This window comes from Protomyctophum bolini (assembly GCF_963924005.1).
Source record: "Protomyctophum bolini genome assembly, chromosome: 5".
In the NCBI taxonomy this organism is placed as follows: Eukaryota; Metazoa; Chordata; class Actinopteri; order Myctophiformes; family Myctophidae; genus Protomyctophum; species Protomyctophum bolini.
Window position 1 is genome coordinate 2,033,995 of NC_137866.1, and position 20,292 is coordinate 2,054,286.

Consider the following 20,292-nt stretch of genomic DNA (forward strand, 5'->3'; position numbering starts at 1 on the left):
ACGACATTCAGGTGTGACCTAGTAGTCCATTGTGCCATTTGTGAAACTAGCTCCTCGCCCCCCCCCCCCCTTACACACTTCCACTCGGTCTGAGCATAGATATATTAAATAAAAGAGATGCAATGCAATAATGCAAGTGGATGGGAGGGGAATTTCGGTGCCCTCTCTATTATTTATATATCTATGCTCAAACCGAGTGGAAGTGTGTAAGGGGGGCGAGTGGCGAGGAGCTAGTTTCAACAAGGGGGTTCATGGGGTCTCAGACATAGCTTCACTTCAGAGGAAACCTAACCTGACGCTGCCAGATCCAAGAAGCTTGCTACACATTACATGTTTGTTTCACAGCTTATTGGAACATGGTTGGTTACCCAATACCGCCCCAGCTGGCAAAGTCAGGTTAGGAGCTACCACCACTGGAAATGGAATCCATTAGATTAGAAAGATATTTTGAAATGTTACATTAACAGTCTAACGTGAGCTACATAAACCCTTTATTTCGGCGATAAAAGTCCATTGAACTCCGTTCTGCACTCTCACACTGACACACACTGAAAGAAAATAAAAGAACGCCACTTTAACCCATTCTGACCTGAGATCAGATTCATATGAGGTTTCCACTGGGTCTGATTAAAGGTATATTCAGTGATTTCACTTAATTCAAATATCACTTATTTTTTTTTGTTTTGTTGTGATAATCCTCCTCCCTACTATAGAGTGTGCTGACCATATAATAAGGAGTTCCATCCCTGTCCCCAGTTAACCCCTGGGGGTCCAAAAAACCTTAGGTTTAGTTTTGGCTCTCTATCCTGATTGGATGAAAGGCTTAGGCACGCCAGTGTCATGCCATGACTTGCTAGCTGCGTGACTTTCCCGAAAGGGCAATAGGGTCCTCCGATTTGCAATTCATCAGAACATACAGATATTAAAGGCGTGGTTGCAAAAGGGGTGAAGTATAAGCCTTTTAATGAATGGGGCCCCGTGTTTACCAACCTGCTCTGTGTATAGTCTGATGTGTGGCTGTGGACGTACTACTGGCCTGAAAAATGAACACATTGCCCAGTTTCATGTCAAACAGAATTCATCTGCAAGGAGATTTGACAATTGAATGATTTTGGCAGTTGATTGAGAAACCATTGAATGAAACTTTGTCTTCCTTCCAGAGGATTAGTTAATAGTGTGATTGACAGGAGAGATGATCAGAGGAGCAGAGTTTATGCCACCAGTATTAAGACCAGGACCAAATAATGGAAAGAGTCTCTCAGTGAAGGAGCAGCCGTGAAAGAGTAAAGGTGAACTCTGGTCTCCACATCATAAAGGAGACCAGACCCTCCTCATAATCCACAAACACTCCCACTTTCTGGAGCTCCTCTCCTACAGGGAGGAGGACAGCAGGGTCAGCAGCAGCCTCGTACACTTCTCCATTCATCAACCTTATAGTCCACAAACCATCGCTGGGACTCAGTGTGATTGGTCCCTTCCTGTCGATGGACTCTCTGGCCACTCCTATTACCCAGTCAGTCTTCCCTCCAACCTGAACCTCATAGTAAAACCTTCCTGAGGAGACGCTTTGTTGTCCTAAGACACAGACACATGGAGAGAACCTCTCAGTGTTGTCTGGGAGATTCTTCCATACGTTTCCACAACTCACTTGTTTTCCATCATCAGACAGGATGAGGTGAGGATGTGCTGTGTCAGGGTCCAGAGTTACATCCAACTCATATTTCTGGATGATTTTCAGCTCAACATCACACAGCTGCTTCTTCATCTCCCCACTGAGAGTCTTCTCCAGCTGAGACACAGCTGTCCTCACTGTCCCCACATGTGAAGACTGACGGACATTGACCTTTGTCCAGTCCTTGGTGGGTGGAGAGGTGTTGATGGATGAGAGGTTCTGGAGGAGGTGGAGGTGGTCTTCAGTGTGTGAGCGCTGCCTCAGCTCAGAGCTTCTCTTCTCTAACTGAGTGATTTCCTGTTTCAGATCTTCGATGAAGCCTTCAGCCTGTTTCTCTGTTGTTTTCTGCTTCTCTTCAATCACACCAATGAGCTCAGCCTGGCTTCTCTCAACACAGCTGATCAGAGCAGTGAAGACCTGCACACTCTCTGCTATCACTGTGTTTGCATCTTTCCTGCTGAGCTCTACTGAGTGTTTGACCTCCTCAATCTTCACTTGTCTCTCCTGGATCATCTGCTGGATTTCAGCCTCTGTCTTTGCTTCATATTCTTCTTTCAACTTGTGGTTCCTGAACTGATGAACCATCTCAGAAATAAAAACACTGACGGATATGTCTGGTCTCTTTTTAAAGATCTTTGCACACAGTGGACACCTGCACACATCACTAGTGTCCCAGTAACGTGTGATACAGGCTTTACAGTAGCTGTGTCCACACGGAGTGGTGACCGGATCACTGAACACATCCAGACAGATGGAACACAGGAAGTGCTCTTCAGACAGGACACTGCTGGCGGACGCCATTTCTACACCGCTGAGAATAAATGTGAAAGTGCAGAACACTGGAAATATTGTGTTCTGAATGTGTAAGGTGGGACTTAATCTCTTTAAACCTGTGCAGAAACTCTTCTCTTAGTCTCTCTCTTCGGACTAACAACCCCACATCAGTGTCGTCGGCTTTTAAGGTGAACTTCTTACCTCTTACATCATCAAACGTCAGTCCCTCCCTAATATGGAGTTCCACAGGGCTCTAAATCTGGCCTCCGTACTATCTGATCGCAGTGATCAGACATTGTGTATTTTTGAGGGGCGCTAGCCTCTCCTACACCCAGCTTTCCGGGTTTGTGTGAACCACAGATACTGTACTCCTTCAACTGGGGTAATGCCTCATTGCCTACCCGGACTGCACAATCCACCGGTTTCCTGCTGAGAACCATGGCCACAGATTTGGAGACGCCGATCCTCATCCCGGCCGCCGTACACTCGGCTGCGAACCGGTCCAGTGAGAGCTGAAGGTCTTGGATCGATCATCGTCTGCAAAAGCTCACCAACCCGAATAACCTCTCTGCCACGACTTTGCCTCGAGATCCTGTCCATGAAAATCACAAACGGGACAGGTGACAATGTGCAGCCCTGACGGAGGCCAACCCCCAATGGAGACGAATCCGACTTACTCCCGAGCACACGAAGAAAGCTCTCGCTTTGGGTGTTCAAAGATCGGACGGCCCTTTCAAACTCCATATTAGGGAGGGACTGACATAGAAATAGAGGAATGGAAGCGCTGCAGGGATCTGTTAGTAGTGGCTCTTAACTCTGGTCCATAGCTCTAATGCGTGCATTAGAGCTATGTTACTCTCAACGTCCGCCGCTCGCATGAATGCAGACCAGCCTCTACTCTTTAGTGTAAATAAAAAGAACGTTTTTGCTACTCACCAAAACAAAGGCAGGTTGTGTCAATAGAAAGACTACTTTCCTTAGTGGAAGCACTCTGAGCCCCCCACCACACGTATAAACTGTACTTTTTGGGCAAAAAGGGATTTTGTTTCCACCGGAAAAAAAACATTTTTAGTTACTCCGCTGCGCCCTCTACTGATATTGCCCAGAGAACTGCCTCATAGAGGATATTTTTCCTCGGGTGAAAAAAAATCCCTTTTTGGCCAAAAAGTACCGTTTATACGTGTGGTGGGGGGCTCAGAGTGCGTCCACTAAGGAAAGTAGGCTTTCTAATGACACAACCCGCCTTTGTTTTCGTGAGTAGCAAAAACGTTCTTTTTATTTTCGCCAAAGAGGAGAGGCTGGTCTGATTTCGATTTGAGATTTAAAATTGAAAGTCTCTTAGATAGGTGCTCTTTGGTGATACAGGTAAAACCATATAGACAAAAGGTGTTCTTCCTCCAAGTAGTACTGCTTGTCAAAAATGTAAATTGCAGACTTGAAAAGAAAATAATCCAAGGCACTCCGTCTTCAGTGAAAAATTAAATAGTTTATTTGAAGGATGAGCAAGGCAAATAAATGGACCAACGCGTTTCGACCACAAAGGTCTTCGTCAGGGTCTATCTGTCAGCTTGGCCGATTAGTCACCTTTAAATACAGCCAGGTGGTGGGTGTGATCCAATCATATAATACATCGTTATTTCATTGTCATATAAATTATTTCATTTTAGTTACTGTGTTTATATATATATATCATGTTGATTATACATAAAAGATGTTCAATAAACCAAAGAATACAAATAACAAAACACCCAAAGTGACCAGCACCAAGTGAAAAGAAAAAGACAAATAATGGGAAAAAAACGAAGGGAAAAATATATAGTAATTATTTACATATAGAAAAGTAACCCAAGTCACAGTATAATATATATAAGTATATAATATAATATATAATATATATAGATATATAAATACAGGACTATCAGAGGAAGGGCATGAAATCAATTTCATCATTAAGGCCAGGGAATGTTGTGGCTTTTAGGGTGACTATCCAGTACGTTTCTCTTTGGAGCAGTTTATTGAGTCTGTCACCACCTCTGATGTCGCTTTGAATGGCTTCTATGGCTGTAGCTTGCAGAGAGGAGGGGCTCCCGTGCCCTTTTTCGTGGTAGTGGACAGCCATCGGATAGTTTGGATTGTTGGTGCGAATAGCCGTTTTGTGTTCTCCCAGCCTGTCTTTAAATCGGCGTTTGGTTCTGCCTAAATAAAAGCGACCACAGGGACATTCGAGGCGATAGACAATATAGGTTGTGTTACAGTTTGCAAAGTGATTGATTTTGTATATATGGTTAGTGTACACATCAATTAATGTATTTGTTTTTGGAATATTGTCACAGTGGGTACAGTGACCACATGGACAATTGCCGACAGGTTTATGAAGCCAACTGGATTTGGGTGGTAGATGACTGCGCATTAGCTTGTTTTGTAGTGTGGGCGCCCTCTTGTTGATGAAGGTAGGTGGTGCAGAGAAGATCTCCTTCATACCTGGGTCACTGTGTAGCAGGCTCCAGTTACGCTTAATGATGTTGTGAATATGAGCCGACTGTTTGCTGTATGTGGATGTGAAAAAAACATTATTTTTGAATGGGCGTTTCTGTTTGGATCTCAAGAGGCTCTTTCTGTCCATCTCTTTTACCTTGAGTGATGTTTCCAACTCTGTTTGTTTGTAGCCGCACTCAATAAATCGGTTTGTCATGTCAACAGCTTTGGAGGAGAAGTCATTTTCTTGATCACATATGCGTCTGAGACGCTGAAATTGGCCGAAGGGGATATTTTTTATGAGGTGAGAGGGATGAAAGCTGTCGCCGTGTAGAATGGTGTTACGATCCGTGTCCTTTCTGAATATGGTTGTGTGTAGCTCCCCCGAAGGCGTTTTTGTGATTTTCAGGTCCAGGAAATTGATTTCAGTCTGACTGTATTCTATGGACAGTTCTATGCTGTCACTGGTGGTGTTGAGATATTTGTGGAACTGTATAAGGTCTAGTAGATCACCATTATAGAAAAAAATCAGATCGTCAATGTATCGTCCGTACCAGATGATATTGTCCCGGTTGCTACCTTTATCCTCCCAGTGTCCAAGGTATAGACACGCGTAGTTGGGAGCAAAGCTTGCCCCCATGGCAGTGCCTCGTTTCTGCCTGAATAGCTTTTCCTGGAAGACAAATACATTGTTGTTTAGAGTCCATTCGATTAGGGTCATAATGAATTGATTCGGTGGCTCTTCGTCTGTCCTCAGCTGGAGGGAATGTTTCACAGCTTTAAGACCATCTTCATGTTTGATGTTACTGTATAGCGATGTGACATCCATAGTGACCATAAATGCATTTCCAATGTTCTTGATCTCCTCTATTTTATTTAAGACATGTGTGGTGTCTTGTATGTAAGATGGGAGAGTAAATACAAATGGTTTAATGAAGTGATCAATGTATTGGGAGGCTGGTTCAGAGATAGAGTCTATATGCCTACCACTGATGATGGGTCGGCCTGGGGGGTTAGTCAGATTCTTATGTATTTTTGGTAACATGTAGAACGTAGGAATCCTTGGACAGGTTTTGCATAGAAAATCCCTTTCCTTTTCTGTTATCCACTTCTGGCCCATTGCGTTGTCTAAAATGTCAGTCAGTTCACGTTTCATGTGTTCAAGTGGGTTGGATGATAGTGGTGTATAATATTCGGCGTTATGCAATTGATTATGTGCTTCCTGTATGTACTGGTCTCTGCCCCAAACTACCACTGCACCGCCCTTGTCCACTCTTTTTATGACAATGTCTTCATTTTTTGAGAGTTCACGTAGAACTGTATCTTCTTGTTTAGTGAGGTTGTGAGTAGTAGAACGTTGAACTGACGTTTGATGATGTAAGAGGTAAGAAGTTCAGCTTAAAAGCCGACGACACTGATGTGGGGTTGTTAGTCCGAAGAGAGAGAGACTAAGAGAAGAGTTTCCGCACAGCCTTAAAGAGATTAAATTAGTGTCGCACCTTACACATTCCTGGATCGTAACAACTGGTTGAGTTTGTATTGGACTTCCTGGTATAAACTGCAACATTTCCAGTGTTCTGCACTTTCACATTTATTCTCAGCGGTGTAGAAATGGCGTCCGCCAGCGGTGTCCTGTCTGATGAGCACTTCCTGTGTTCCATCTGTCTGGATGTGTTCAGTGATCCGGTCACCACTCCGTGCGGACACAGCTACTGTAAAGCCTGTATCACACGTTACTGGGACACTAGTGATGTGTGCAGGTGTCCACTGTGTGCAAATATCTATAAAAAGAGACCAGACATATCTGTCAGTGTTTTTATTTCTGATATGATATGATATGAATAATTTGCCAAAATAATTTGCCAAAACCCTAATTTGCCAAAACCCTAATTTGCCAAAATAATTTGCCAAAACCCTAATTTGCCAAAACCCTAATTTGCCAAAATAATTTGCCCCCCAAAATAATTTGCCCCCCAAAATAATTTGCCAAAATAATTTGCCCCCCAAAATAATTTGCCCCCCAAAATAATTTGCCCAAATAATTTGGCAAAATAATTTTCCAAAACCCAATAATTTTCCAAAACCCTCATTTGCCAAAATAATTTGCCCCCCAAAATAATTTGCCCCCCAAAATAATTTGCCAAAATAATTTGCCCCCCAAAATAATTTGCCCCCCAAAATAATTTGCACCCCAAAATAATTTGCCAAAATAATTTGCCAAAATAATTTGCCAAAATAATTTGCCAAAATAATTTGCCAGAATAATTTGCCAAAATAATTTGCCCCCCAAAATAATTTGCCAAAACCCTAATTTGCCAAAATAATTTGCCAAAATAATTTGCCAAAATAATTTGCCAAAACCCTAATTTGCCAAAACCCTAATTTGCCAAAACCCTAATTTGCCCCCCAAAATATTTTGCCCCCCAAAATATTTTGCCCCCCAAAATAATTTGCCCCCCAAAATAATTTGCCCAAATAATTTGCCCAAATAATTTGCCAAAATAATTTGCCCCCCAAAATAATTTGCCAAAACCCTAATTTGCCAAAACCCTAATTTGCCAAAATAATTTGCCAAAACCCTAATTTGCCAAAACCCTAATTTGCCAAAACCCTAATTTGCCAAAACCCTAATTTGCCAAAATAATTTGCCCCCCAAAATAATTTGCCCCCCAAAATAATTTGCCCCCCAAAATAATTGGCCAAAATAATTGGCCAAAATAATTTGCCCCCCAAAATAATTTGCCAAATTAAATGTCGCGTAATTGAAAATTAAATGTCGCGTAATTGAAAATTAAATGTCTCGTAAATTGAAAATTAAATGTCTCATTTGTAACATTTTTGTTAAACATTTTTTTTAAACATTTTTGTTAAACATTTTTTTTAAACGGCCTATGATAGCCTATTTCAGCCTGATACAATTCGTACATCAAGTGCTCAGCTCAGCATGTTGTAATAAATGGCCTATTACCTGTTTATTACTAATAGGCCATTTGTTACATGCTGAGCTGAGCACCTGATGGGTGGAAAAGGAACGACTGAACACATAAAACAAGTGGAAACGTTGACCTGTGTTTTCCAAACCATTAGGTTTCGTGAGTAATGCTCATGTGACCAGTGACACACACACACACACACACACACACACACACACACACACACACACACACACACACACACACACACACACACACACACACACACACACACACACACACACACACACACACACAGTCACACAGTCACACAGACCATTGACACGGTTGATAAAAGGTGACGTCTAAGGGTGTGGGTGTGGCGTTAGTACTGTAGTACTAGATCCCAGAGCCCGGAGGGACGGTCGGTCACAAATTTAAACTGAATCGGTTGCCCATGGTAACGGGCAGCACTGACGACGGGTTTAAAATATTAATTTAACAAACAGAACACCTCTCTGTCAGTCAATGTATAGTCTTTTCTTTTCTTTCTTACATATATATGGACAGTTATTAATTATAATTATGTATATTATGTTTCTTTTCCCTTTTTGCATCCTTTATGATGAATTCCTGTTCTGTTCTTTAACTATATATAGAAGTGTATATTTGTACGTCTCTAAATGTTTTGATGAATTGAACATGGCGGACCCTGTTGTAAACAAGTGTAATGCTTAATTGGGTCGTCCACTCACAGTTAACAGTCTTTGTATTGAGTTTGTGCTTGAAATGTACTGTAATTCTGCAAACTGCAAAATAAATATTTCAATCAATCAATCAAAAAGTCATCACAGTCTCTCGTTTTTCTTCTTCAAACAAACAAACAAACAATAAAAAGAAGATAGAGCGATTATTAATCATTGTCCAGTATAACGTTGATAATATTCTGGCATATTATTTTCTATGGGGATTGATTGATTGCCCATGACAGATCCATAGAGTCTAAGATCTAATGTGTAATAACAATATTACTAAATTATAGCCTACTATAATTACTAGATATACTAATTCTAAGTAATAATAGTAGTAAGTAATAACAATAATACTATATAATTAACAATTTAACAGGTTGGAATGCACTGCCAAAGTGTATAACCAATACAAATACAAAATGCATCTTTAAAATCAAGTTAAAAGAACACCTTATGTAAACCATACTGCAGTATTTGGAAAATAATTCAATTCAAATGTATAATGTGTTGAAAGTGATTTTTTGCTATGTTTTTCTTTGTTTTTTATTTCTCCTATGTTTTTTATTTCTTACCGTATTTTATATTTTATGTTTTATTTTGAGTTAGTGTTTGTAAACAATTGTAAGTATTGCCTTTGTTAAATGTTAAATGTTTGTCTGTGTCGGACCCCAGGAAGACTAGCTTTTGTCAAGGCAAAAGCTAATGGGGATCCTTATAAACAATAAACAATATACAACATAAAATAACTAGTATTACTAATAATCTATATGAATATATCCTAACGTATTAGATCAGATGGCTCCTCTCGTCCGTCGCCCATGACAACCGAGTTTCAGCCAATGAAAGCCTGTCTCCCCCCCCGGGCTATGGGATGGTCGTCCAACATTCCTGGGCCCCAGTGAAGCAGGGGGTGAGTTGAGTTGGTTCACTTCGGAACAGAACAGAAAGCCCCTTCCTTCACTTCGGTTCGGCATCGGTGACAGTTCGTACAGGGTCGGGGTGTGTGAGACGAGACGAGAGGATAGAAGAACATAATTCAATCAAATACCGTTAGTAAATAAAGCGTCTGAGATTGATTCCGTGGATATAGTTCATAACTACACAGTATTTAATTGTGCGTGTAACGGGAAGGCGTTAAAAGGTGAGACACAGACTATAAGCTACCTCTATGTGTGTGTGTGTGTGTGTGTGTGTGTGTTAGCATGGTATGCTAACCCCGTTAGCTCCCTCTGTTGTTGCTGTGTTGATGTTTTGGGTTTGGTGGTTCTTAGTATGGACGAACAAAGACGGGAAGCGTTGCTAGTTTCCTGTTTTAGTTATTATTATGGGTACAGTAAATATACAGTTATAGACGTTACATTATGCGGGACTATACGTGTTTTGTTAGCCTATTTTACTGGCATAAAAAAGCTTCACTGCTGGACGAAATGATGAAGAAATGGACATTTATAATCTGTCTGCGATGTGTTGATTTAGACTCGATCGTAGAGGTGTTTTTTCGATTCTGACGTAAATCTTAGGCTATGTTGATCCATCCATCTTGAGAGTGTTAATTGTATATATATATATATATATATATATATATATATATATATATATATATCACTCTTCTATATTCGGATCCCCATTAGCTTCCACAAAGTGGACGCTATAGTCTTCCTAAGGGGTCCACACAAACATGTACACAATCAAATTAAAAAACAGACAATTGGAATTTAAAACGGAAAAGATCTAGTTATCAGTTAAAACAGTGATTGTCGCCCTCCTAGAGAAAACAACAGAGACATCACTATATTATGTGGCCCAGTGTGTGTGTGTGTTTGTGTGTGAGCTATTAAACTGGAAACGAGTAACATTTATTACTCGTCTCAAATTGAAATGATATGAAGTTGTAGAGAACTGAGAACGATATAGTCTGGACAGACAATACAAAATAAAGAGAAATCATTGTGTTTATTATTATTATCTATAGTATAAATATTGCCATTCCATTTCCCAGCAGCGAAACCTATAAGCTTGAATCAAAACGGAAGCTCTTAGTTCTATTTCGCAGTGATCTCTCTCTCTCTCTTTGAGCCAAGTGGGTGTGACCTGGGATGTCGTCATGACTTCATTATATAATACAGCTCAAAGGAGTTGTGACTATTTTAAAATGAATGTGTCTCTGTATTTTACCGTTAATGCTAGCCTATGACGTCATCACATAATAGTTCGTGTGGGGTTCTCCAGGGTGGGAGCGTCTCTCTCTCACCGTTCCTTTTGTTGACGGGAACCCAAATGGACACTGTGGCCCCTTTTCCACCGGTTGGTTCCCAATGGGAACCGGTTCAGTTCTTTTCCACCGGTCGGTTCCCAATGGGAACCGGTTCAGTTCTTTTCCACCGGTTGGTTCCCAATGGGAACCGGTTCAGTTCTTTTCCACCGGTTGGTTCCCAATGGGAACCGGTTCAGTTCTTTTCCACCGGTCGGTTCCCAATGGGAACCGGTTCAGTTCTTTTCCACCGGTTGGTTCCCAGTGGGAACCGGTTCAGTTCTTTTCCACCGGTTGGTTCCCAATGGGAACCGGTTCAGTTCTTTTCCACCGGTCGGTTCCCAATGGGAACCGGTTCAGTTCTTTTCCACCGGTCGGTTCCCAATGGGAACCGGTTCAGTTCTTTTCCACCGGTTGGTTCCCAATGGGAACCGGTTCAGTTCTTTTCCACCGGTTGGTTCCCAATGGGAACCGGTTCAGTTCTTTTCCACCGGTCGGTTCCCAATGGGAACCGGTTCAGTTCTTTTCCACCGGTCGGTTCCCAATGGGAACCGGTTCAGTTCTTTTCCACCGGTCGGTTCCCAATGGGAACCGGTTCAGTTCTTTTCCACCGGTCGGTTCCCAATGGGAACCGGTTCAGTTCTTTTCCACCGGTCGGTTCCCAATGGGAACCGGTTCAGTTCTTTTCCACCGGTCGGTTCCCAGTGGGAACCGGTTCAGTTCTTTTCCACCGGTCGGTTCCCAATGGGAACCGGTTCAGTTCTTTTCCACTGGTCGGTTCCCAGTGGGAACCGGTTCAGTTCTTTTTGGTTCTTATTAGTCCATGAGCCAGAGCTCCAGAATTGAAACGTTAATTATGAATTGAGTGTAGCGAAACCATTACCTATATTAGATTGTTATCACCATTAAACTTCCCCAATTGAGTACGTACACGAAGACAATGATTTATTTTATTACACATTTTAAATATGCAAATGAGGCATTATGTAGGAAAATATGCAATAATCAAAAATATGATAAAGCTACTACTGTGGAAGGGTTATCATGTATTCATTTACTTGTATTGATCCTATAAACAATTTAATATAGGTCTAGTTTACCCACCAATGTTGGAGCTCTGGCTCTTGGACTAAAAACCAAAAAGAACTGAACCGGTGGAAAAGAACTGAACCGGTTCCCATTGGGAACCAACCGGTGGAAAAGAACTGAACCGGTTCCTATTGGGAACCAACCGGTGGAAAAGAACTGAACCGGTTCCCACTGGGAACCAACCGGTGGAAAAGAACTGAATCGGTTCCCACTGGGAACCAACCGGTGGAAAAGAACTGAACCGGTTCCCACTGGGAACCAACCGGTGGAAAAGGGGTCTGTCTGCGTCTGAGACTGTAATAATAGCCCCTTTTGGGACCCCCCTCGGTTGCCTTTTCTGAATTTTGGACGGGTCCCGAAAGGGATGATTGATTGATTGAAATATTTATTAACAGTTTGCAGAATTACATTACAATTCAAGCACATAACTCAATACAAAGACTGTTAAGTGTGTGAGTGGACGACACCATAGCATAAAGCATTACACTTGTTTACAAGAAGAGGATCCACCTTGTTCAATGCATCAAAACATTTAGAGACGTACAAATATACACTTCTATAATCTATATAGCCAATTAACCCATTCTGAACGGGAACCCATTTTGGTGTCGGCATCATGTTATGCTTTAGCTATTGAAAAATAGCAGATCTACAAGCTCATAGCGGCGCGCTACGAGCTTGTAGGTCTGCTATTTTTGAAAAATCGAAGAACGACTGACATTTTTTATAATCTGATCTCAGGTCAGAATGGGTTAATCAGACCAGTGTGTGTCCAGTGGAAACCTTGTATGAATCTGATCTCAGGTCAGAATGGGTTAAGAGAACGGCTAAGACTGTAACGTGGGCGGGGGGGGGGGGGGGGTCCTTTTGGTGCCATGTTGGTGTACACTCAGAGTTTATTAGGAGTCCTTGAAATTAAGAAGTTTTGAGAACCACGATTGTTTACAGTAAAAGGCAGACAGTGGGGCAACTCGACCTCGAAGACGACCGCTCCAGAGACTAGAGTAGTATAGACCACTGTTTCCTGTTTGTTTCCCCTTCTGGTGTTCAGCGATTGAAAAATAGCAGATCTACAAGCTCATAGCCGAGGCACAGAGTGCAGCGCTACGAGCTTGTAGATCTGCTATTTTTGTTGTTGTTGAAAAATCGTGAAAATGTGCCACAAATCTTTGAATATATATATATATATTCTTTCAGAGCAAACTTTTTAACTCAAACCTTTGCTTCTGGGAGGAGGAGGGTGCCAGGAACTACATATTTTCAGATGGGGGTTGCGGTGGGCCAATTATAAATATTTGTGGGGGTCCTGGATATGGAAAATGTTTGAGAACGACTAACATTAGAAGAAGCATGAGGTATTTTCAGAAAACTGTCAGGATTTAGAAGACAATTTGGTAGAATCGCCCTCCACTCTCTGTCTCTCTGTCTAATGTACATCATCACAGTACAGTAAGCGCTAAAGCAGGCTGGCAGATAGTGTACTACTAGTCTTGTACAGTAAACGGCAGACAGTGGGGCAACTCGAACCCGAAGACGACAGCTCCAGAGACTATAGAGTAGAGACCACTGTTTCCTGGCTTGTCACTCCGTTATCACCTCCCTCCTCCCTTCCCTCCCTCTCTACTCTGTCCCTTTCCTTTCCCAGCCCGTGTTGTCAATAGACCGGAATAAGTTGCCAGGGGGACTTACATTCTTCATGTATCTAACCAATTCGTTCAGGCTTTGCTGAAGTTCTATCTAGCCCCCTTCCTTTCCATCCATTCCATGGTCACCGAGTTCCAGCATCCGTTGCGTTTGGATTGCTGAATGAATACCGCCGCTATGTCTGACTGACTGACACCAGCGTAATGATAGAGATTCCTGCCCCATTTAGGCCTGACGTCGGAATTAAAAAAAGCCTTTTTTAATTTTTTATTGTTTAAAACACCAAAAGGGGGTTCCCGCCCCCAAAATGGTATCTATTTTGCCTAGTAATGTCTTTATGGAAAACAACATTTTCTTTCTCATCCCTCTTTATTCTGCCTTGTATTTGTCTCTTTTGTGCGTGCTGGATTTCCCCCTCCTATGGAAATGTTGTGGGAGGTGGAAACTAATAATAGTTTAGTCACTTCCAGCCACTTGCGAAGGTGTTCCTCATCATGTTGTCATTACAACACATCTTTCCGCCTGTAACCTTTATTTAAGCCCCGTGTGTGTCTGTGTGTCTCATCGAGAGACGCTAAGCAAACACGACGGAGCCGAAAAGCAAACACAAGCATGGCATTAACCCATTCTGACCTGAGATCAGATTCTAAAAAATGTCTTCTATACATCCTGACAGTTTTCTGAAAAAAGCTATGTTTCTCTATGTCAGTCGTTCTTCGATTTTTCAAAAATAGCAGACCTACAAGCTCGTAGCGCGCCACTCGGTGGCGCGCTATGAGCTTGTAGATCTGCTATTTTTCAATAGCTTATATTATAACGCCAAAAGGGGTCCCGCCCAGAATGGTTTAAAGCGCCTCTCTGTGTCCAACGACACAATGAATAGTGTATCTGTTTGTGTGAGGAGGACTGAAAATAGTACAAAGATGGAGTAAGTGCTCAAGTGGCTGAGAGTTTAAGACCTCACAGTGATGTGATTATGGTCAGAGAGACAGAGAGAGTGTCTCATTCATGCTGTTGGAACGAGAGAGGACTCACTTCCAGATTTTCATCCTACTTAAGGCTCATATACATACTCATACAGTTTTTGGTGATAGCTTATCACCGCGGTGTAGTTTTTAAAAGGGTTGGGAAAACTACAACCGTTACGTCAGTGGCGGGGTGATGATCAGCTATCACCGCGGGACACAGACCCATCTCTCTGTTTTTACTATCAGTCTTTTCACTCTGGAGCTTATCACCCCGTTCACCGATTGGTCTAGAAGTTTGGGTAAACCACAGGGAGGCGGGGTCAATCCTTAATAAGGACATCACCGCGAGTATGATGACCTCAACTCTTATCACCGTTTTAGGTGATAAGCTTAGTCCAGTCACCCTGGGTAAACATAGTGACTTTCTTTCTTAGGTACTGTATCACCTAAAACGGTGATAACCTTTCACCAAAAACTGGAGTATGTATGACTGAGCCTTAAGTGTGTGGTAATACATGTGTAGTTTGTGTACCCACACATTTATACAATATCTGTTGTTGTGCGTCGTGTGTCATGATCTCCTTGTGCATCTGTCATGTTTAACCCATTCTGACCGGGCACCCATTTTGGTGTTGGCATCATGTTATGCTTTAGCTATTGAAAAATAGCAGATCTACAAGCTCATATCGCGCCACCGAGTGGCGCGATACGAGCTTGTAGGTCTGCTATTTTTGAAAAATTCGAAGAACGACTGACATTTTTAGAATCTGATCTCAGGTCAGAATGGGTTCATCAGACCAGTGTGTGTCCAGTGGAAACCTCGTATGAATCTGATCTCAGGTCAGAATGGGTTAATCCAGGGCCATTTTTCTGCTGTACTTTGTGTACTGGTCAAGGAAGGGGACACGTTTTCTTGACCTCGATTGAGGTGAAATACGTTAACGCGTGTGGAATGTCTGTCTCTACAACAGTGTTGTTTTTTTGCAGCATATTTTAGTTTTCAGTCATAGTGTCTTGAATAGTGTTCATTGTGTGGTTTTTCAAGCTCACAACGCGTTTGTGCGAGCTTGTAGATTTGCTATTTTCAGCATGCTGCAACCAAGTGTAAAATGACGTGTGTTTACTTATACTGGATCTCTTGTCCACTATAGTCCCTTCCTAACATTCTTGTGTAGTTTTTATTTGTTGACCAAATCAAATCGACAGTATATTTAGTCATAGTTTTAGTCATCATGGCTTAGTTTTCATTTAGTTTTTGTCAGTGAAAAAAAAGGGTAGTAGACGAACAACACTGGTCTACAAGCTTTTGTCAGACTTTACAGTGTTTGCGTAAAGGGAGAAAAAAACATACTGATGGGCAACTGTGGGATTATTATCATCATCATAATCACATCTTTGCTCTGTCCATCTTATAATCATACTCATGGACCCTTACACCCCAGCCCAGGGCCCTGAGGTCAGCTGACCAGCGGCTCCTGGGGCCAGCTGTGGCCGAACGGTTTGCGGAGCGGTCTTGATATCGTGAAGGTCGCTATAGTTCGTATCCCCGGACCGGCCACGTTAAAATTACCACCGCTGAAGTGCCCTTGAGCAAGGCATTGAACCTGGCCTGGCTGTAAACAAGTTCTTGAGCTTAGTCCAGTTACCTTGGGTAAACATAGTACCTTTCCTTTCCTTAGTCCAGTTACCCTGGGTAAACATAGTACCTTTCCTTTCCTTAGTCCAGTTACCCTGGGTAAACATAGTACCTTTCCTTTCCTTAGTCCAGTTACCCTGCAGGGTAAACATGGTACCTTTCCTTTCCTTTAGTCCAGTTACCCTGGGTAAACATGGTACCTTTCCTTTCCTTAGTCCAGTTACCCTGGGTAAACATAGTACCTTTCCTTTCCTTAGTCCAGTTACCCTGGGTAAACATAGTACCTTTCCTTTCCTTAGTCCAGTTACCCTGGGTAAACATAGTACCTTTCCTTTCCTTAGTCCAGTTACCCTGGGTAATCATAGTACCTTTCCTTTCCTTAGTCCAGTTACCCTGGGTAATCATAGTACCTTTCCTTTCCTTAGTCCAGTTACCCTGGGTAAACATAGTACCTTTCCTTTCCTTAGTCCAGTTACCCTGGGTAAACATAGTACCTTTCCTTTCCTTAGTCCAGTTACCCTGGGTAATCATAGTACCTTTCCTTTCCTTAGTCCAGTTACCCTGGGTAAACATGGTACCTTTCCTTTCCTTTAGTCCAGTTACCCTGGGTAAACATAGTACCTTTCCTTTCCTTAGTCCAGTTACCCTGGGTAAACATAGTACCTTTCCTTTCATTTTTGGTCCAGAGGTGACCGTGTCTTTTCAGTAGGCCGGCCCCAAACTCTGGAACTGTCTGTCTGCCCCTTCATATCAAGTCTGCCCGATTCTTAGAGGCCTTTGAGTCTTACTTTAAGTTGTACTATAATGCTACTTGTTGTGTTGTTTGTATGTTTGGCCTCATGATCGTGTATACAGCACTTTGGTTGACCTTCTGGTCTTTGTAAATGTGCTCTAGAAATTAAGATTAGATTTGATTTGATTTGATTTGATTTGATTTGATTTGATTTGATTTGATTTGATTTGATCACATCGTTGTCCTGTCCATCTTGTAAATGCATGATTTAATTCCAGTCGATGGTTTTCAGTTTTATACTGCTTCTGCCTTTTTTGTGGTCTTTCCTTCCCAGGTTTGAGAACAAGAAAGAGCAGCGTTACCTATTCATGGGATTATATTATCATTTCTTAACCCGTCCCATAGCATTATGCTATGCTTTAGCTGTTGAAAAATAGCAGATCTACAAGCTCATAGCGCGCCACCGAGTGGCGCGCTACGAGCTTGTAGGTCTGCTATTTTTGAAAAATCAAAGAACGACTGACACAGAAACATAGCTTTTTCAGAAAACTGTCAGGATGTGGAAGACATTTATAATCTGATCTCAGGTCAGAATGGGTTATATAGATACTGTTAAACTTGAACAACATGGGTTAAACCAGCTGAGCTGTTGTGGTTTTTTACAGTGGTGTAGAACCTTGTTATCAGTCAGCTGACTTCGGTTTTATGTTCCTCTCTTTAGGTTTCATTTCTGTCCTTTTTTTCTTCCTGAGGATCAAATCTGTCTGACTCTGTCTCTCTCTGTCTGTCTTTCTTTTTTTTTTAATGTTTTTTCTGGCTTTCGCCTTTATTTAATTTTTTTTATGGAGGGACAGACAGTATAGGCTGACAGGAAATGGGGAGAGAGAGATGGGTGGGGGGAGACAGAGACATGCAGTAAAGGCCGTCGGGATCGGGACTCGAACCCGCGGCCACATTGCCAGCCAAGGTGCCTCTGGACCGCTGAGCCACGGCCCATGCCCAGTCTCTGTCTTTCTGTCCATCTTCTTTTTAACCCATCCAGGAGTCAGGAACCCCTTTTGCTGTTTTAAGCATTATGTTATACTTGTAACTTTAGGCACTGAGTGCCGCGCTATGAGCTTGTAGATCTGCTGTTTTTTTTGTGAAATCGTGAAAATGTGCCACAAATCTTTGAATATATGTTCTTTCAGAGCGAACTTTTTAACTCAAATCTTTGCTCCTGGGGGGGGGTGGTCCCTGGAACTACATATTTTCAGATGGGGGGGTCGGCGGCCAATTACAAATATGTTTTGGGGGGTCCTTCTTGACATGAACATGTTTGAGAACGACTAACATAGAAGCATGAGTTTTTTTCCAGATTTGTAGAATCGTCCTCTACTCCTCTACTCTCTGTCTCTCTGTCTAATGTACATCATCATGGTACAGTAAGCACTATAGGAAGCACTAAGCAGATAGCTGATCAATATCCTCTCATTGAGGCCACTTGACTTCCCATAACCCATTCTGACCGGGCACCCATTTTGGTGTTAGCATCATGTTATGCTTTACCTATTGAAAAATAGCAGATCTACAAGCTCATATCGCGCCACCGAGTGGCGCGCTACGAGCTTGTAGGTCTGCTATTTTTGAAAAATCGAAGAACGACTGACATTTTTTAAAATCTGATCTCAGGTCAGAATGGGTTCATCAGACCAGTGTGTGTCAAGTGGAAACCTCGTATGAATCTGATCTCAGGTCAGAATGGGATAAAGGACGGGAGTGTGTAGCTTCTTCTCCCTGACTTCCCCCTCAGTGATGGATGGATTGATTTAGCGTTAGCTCTGCTATACTACAGTCACATGACACTCTGTTACTGTACATCATTTAGGAACATGATGTATGTGTACAGTACTGTTTTGTTTCTCTGGGTCTCTCAATCTCTGCATCTCAGCGGCTCTTAGAGCAAAATCAGACAGACACACACACACACACACACACACACACACACACAATTCAATTCAAAGGGCTTTATTGGCATGAGAAAACATACGTTTACATTGCCAAAGCAGAAAGAACAATACAACAATACAGCAATACAATCAAAACAAAAATGATGTACATTTGAAGGTCAGACTCTTCAATAGATCAACTTCTATGTACCAAAGATCACTCGATGCAGGTATAGTGCAGGAATATACACAATGATTAGTCTTTAGGGTGGTTGTGTTCCATTTGATATCCTTCTCCTATCACAGCAACTCACAAATCTTGCTGCTGTGTTTGCACATTGAACACACACACACACACACACACACACACACACACACACACACACACACACACACACACACACACACACACACACCAGTCAGTTTAGAGATGGCCCAGTCTCTAACTTCGAAGAGAGTGGGACGAAATAACCAGAAAAAAAACAACAGATAGCCTACTCTGGCAGCCCTTGTTGTTCATCATGCAAATGTCTGTTTAGTAGCAAACTACAGCATGCAAAGCCGCCTTTGTTTTTAAATCGTCCCCCATTAGCACGTTGGCTAAATCGTTCACACCTACCCCCCCCCCCCTCAGCGATGCTAATTTTCCCAGTCAGTCATTTCATCCACGCTACGCGCCTGGAAGCAGCATCACAGCTTTAACAACACTGATGATGGTCTAGTAATTACTAACCAAGTACTGAAACATTATGGTATAAAACACCGCCACTGTGATAAGGGAACATGTGAATAGGCAAAACAAATACATGACAGACACACACACACACACACACACACACACACACAGACACACACACACACACACACACACACACAAGGGACTATAATAATTGGCTTTCCTGTGATTCTGGGATGTCAATTCAATTCAAGGGGCTTTATTGGCATGAGAAAACATACGTTTACATTGCCAAAGCAGAAAGAACAATACAACAATACAGCAAAATTATGTACTTTGAAGGTCAGAATCTTCAATAGATCAACTTTCTATGTACCAAGATCACTCGATGCAGGTATAGTGCAGGAATATATACACGATGATTAGTCTTGATGTCATGTTAAACACCTAGGCCAACATTCGGGGTGGCAGTCGGAGTTTGCATCTGAAATGATGAATTTAGAAAAATGTGGGGGGGAAAAACCACTACTGGGGAAGGTTGGCTATTCCAGGGTTGCAAAGTCACGAATCACCTTCCGCTTTCTGCCGTGACCTCAGTCGAAACCTTTAGAAATCCCCGTATTGAGGAATTAAACCATGCAACGATGAGTCTCTATTAGACTGTGATTTCATTGCACCGAGATTTAGTCGACTAAAATCTTATGATATTATTTAGTCGACTAAAACTAGACTAACACTAAAACTTTCCAGGTGACTAAAATGTGACTGAAAACTATTGAAGA

General features: G+C 42.1%; 1 protein-coding gene and 1 pseudogene across 5 annotated transcripts in view; one reads left to right on the plus strand and one right to left on the minus strand.

Annotated features, from left to right (window-relative positions):
- Positions 1-1,164: 1,164 nt before the first annotated feature.
- On the minus strand, positions 1,165-2,473 carry LOC308315873 (E3 ubiquitin-protein ligase TRIM39-like; annotated as a pseudogene). Its single transcript has one exon. The product of its transcript is annotated as an E3 ubiquitin-protein ligase TRIM39-like (transcript).
- A 7,053-nt stretch (positions 2,474-9,526) lies between these two features.
- Positions 9,527-20,292, plus strand: part of sdcbp2 (syndecan binding protein (syntenin) 2) — a 66,783-nt gene continuing 56,017 nt past the window's right edge. For all 4 annotated transcript variants that reach the window (XR_013964031.1, XR_013964032.1, XM_080763440.1 and 1 more), the window contains exon 1: positions 9,527-9,726. The gene's annotated coding sequence lies outside the window, so the exon portion shown is untranslated. The remainder of the gene's footprint in view (positions 9,727-20,292) is intronic.